The sequence below is a fragment of the Gekko japonicus genome, unplaced genomic scaffold (genome assembly GCF_001447785.1).
Source record: "Gekko japonicus isolate JY-2015 unplaced genomic scaffold, Gekko_japonicus_V1.1 scaffold126, whole genome shotgun sequence".
NCBI lineage: Eukaryota > Metazoa > Chordata > Lepidosauria > Squamata > Gekkonidae > Gekko > Gekko japonicus.
In genome coordinates, this window is record NW_015162477.1 from 701,056 (window position 1) to 704,055 (window position 3,000).

Below are 3,000 nucleotides of genomic sequence, written 5' to 3' on the forward strand. Positions count from 1 at the left end.
GTTCTGAAAGATGTGTGACTTACTACAGGTGCGAAAGTATCGGTATAATCAAGTCCATATTTTTGCGTATAGCCTTTTGCCACTAGACGCGCTTTGTATCTTTCCACACTACCATCAGGATTGTATTTCACCTTGAGCACCCATTTGTTGTCGATAGCTTTTCTTCCAGGAGATAACTTTTTAAGTGTCCAAGCTTGCTTCTCATGTAAGGATTTGATTTCATCATTCATTGTGTCCATCCATTTGTTTCTCTCTGGTGTAGGTAGTTGTTTTATGTCTCTCCAGTTTGAAGGTTCTTTGACAAGTTGTACAGTTGCACCAATGCCAAGCCTTTGTTGTCCCTTGCTGATCTTCTCACAGTAGTTGCAGTATGTGTCTCTGTTTCCCTTGGCCTAAGGTTTCCTGCTTCCCCTTCTGATTTGGTACTTTCTATTGAAGGTGGACCTGCCTGTTCACAGGTGGTCTCTGCAGGTTGCCAAATGACCAGGTCACTGAAAGAAACATCTGCTGTAGTGTGCTGTTCAGTTTGCACTCTGGACTCAGCTTGTTCAGGGACTTGTAATATGTTGTTGCCATCTATATGTACCACATTACAGTCTTTGATCGTACGAGTATTAGGATCCATGATTCCCTATCCTCTTCCTCCAAGTGCATACCCAACAAGGATACCAGGTTCTGCTCGAGGGTCTAGCTTTCCCCTTCTTTCCTTGGGTATGAATGTGTAAGCTTTGGAACCAAATGGTCTTAAATGTTTTAGAGCTGGCTTTCTGCTTGGGTGAATATCAGGGGGTCTTTTAATTTTACCACCCCAGCCTCCAATCCCGTAACTAGGGAGCGGTTGATAAGGTCCCTCCCACACCCCGAGTCAATTAGGGCTCTCACCCGTATATGCGTGCCAAGGCTGGGGTTAATCAATGTCACAGTCACGAAAAAGAGGGAGGGAAAACTGCTCACCACATTAGGTGCCTCCGGGATTGGGTCCTGCTGCTCCACACCTCTTACAGCAGGACCAATCCGTTTCCCGCCAGCTCGGGGTCCTCTCCACTGGATTCCGCCTCCCCTTCCTCGGGAGCCGCTTGCAGCGCTTTGGCATATTTTGGCTTCCCAGTTGCTTTCTTCGTTGGCGTGGCATGGCGCACTTGGGTAGGTTCAGTGGCCCCTTGTTTCACAGGCCCTGATCCGCCATGGTCGGCCACAAAATTGCCCCGCTCTCCACATTTCATGTGCTGCTCCCGAGTCGACTCCACTGGTCGTGGCACTTTCCCTTTCATTGGTTGAGGGGTCAGCTGACCCCCTGCAGTTACGATGCCCAGTCGAAGGGTTTGCAGGCGGGTTTCCGTGCTCTCTGCCTCTTGCATCCAGGCTAGGAGGGATACCAGATCAACTGCTCTCAGGACTGTCTCTCGAATCTCCGGGTTCAGCCCCGCTCTGTATAGTTCCACCAACACCGGATCAGGCCAAGATTGCAGTTTGGCCACGTGGAGCTTGAATTCCAATGAGTATTATCTCACTGATCGCCTACCCTGTTTAAGGGTTTGTAGGAACGCCCTTGCTTTGGGCCCATCATTCCGATCTTCTAATTGGGCTCGCAACGCCCACATACAAGTGTCCAGATTGATCAATTCCAGGCCCTGGGCATTATGCAGCCCCACATACCAAGCCGCTGCGGGTCCCCGGCACCGTGCTGCCACCACATCCACGCGGCTGCTGTTGTCTGGGAACACGTGACCTGATCTCTCCACAAACATAATCATTCGGACCACATAGTATGAGAGTTCTTCCAGGTTCCCATCGAAAGTGGCTTCAATGAGGTCTTTTGGGTGAGGGGGCGCCCGTCCTCTCGGGCTTTCCGGACGTGGTGCTGGGATCGGGGTCTCAGCCGGCCCGGGTTGAGGAACGTCCCCCAGCTGGGGCACCTGCTGCGGAAGGGCCGGTGGCCCTGCGGGGACCACTGGTCGGGCATCACTCTCCTCTCGGATGGTTTGGACCACCAGCTGCGGTATCACCTTCTCCGCTGCATCTGCCTTCTCTCCCGATCCGCCACCTCCATCCTCTGGGCCAGTTCCAGCCCCTCATCTGGAGACACACGGCCGCTTCTCAGCTTCTTCCTCTCCACCACCCACGCCCCTGGCAACAGTTCAAACTGAGCCCCGAAGGGGGGAAAGCCACTCCCTGTAGAAAAGCCCCGGTCGAACTGGCTATCTCTCAGTGGCCCTTGTGTGAGCATATAAGTCTCCACCGTCGAGTCTGGGTGAAACTGGCCCCAGCTGAAACTTGGTCGGTATCCATGGCCGGGTGGCCACCTCTGCCCCATCGGGGTCAGGAACACCAAAGTTGATGTCGTCTTAGGTACGGCTCCCGCGCCAGTTCCCATAACCGGCGTCGTTGTAGTCACTGGCACAGTCAACTGGGTCGTTGGGGTTCCCCCCCCCCGGTCGTGGCAGGAGCTGGGACTCCCTTGGAGTCGTCCATATCAGGAATCGGTTTCTCCTCTCCGTTGCTCATCTCGGTTGTGGGGAGAGATGCGCAGAGATGGAGAATGGAGGATTCTTAACAGAATGTCAGAACCCACAGCTTACAACGAAGCACACACATTCAGGAATGGTTATACTTTTATTGCAAGGCTATAGGTGCAGTAACACAGGCACTGTTAAGAATGACGGTGACACCTTGAGCATAATAGGATATAGGGCATTCGTATGCACCCCCCCATGGCATGGGCCAATTAGCTACCCTCCCGCGCGTGGAACCAGCTAGGAAATCGTTAGGTGGCGAAAGCTGGGAAGCAGTAGTCTCTCATGGTACACAAGAGACTTCCAGACAATTACCTCCAACAAAACATTTTTCTGCACATCTGTAGAGATAAGCATTGCGGCACAGGCAGACCCATGGCAGCATAGCTGACATTTTGAAAGGTATTCTGTTATGCAAATATACTGCAGTATTGACAGCTTCAGCCCAACAGAAATTAGAAAGTCCAGATTGCATAAGCATGGAGCG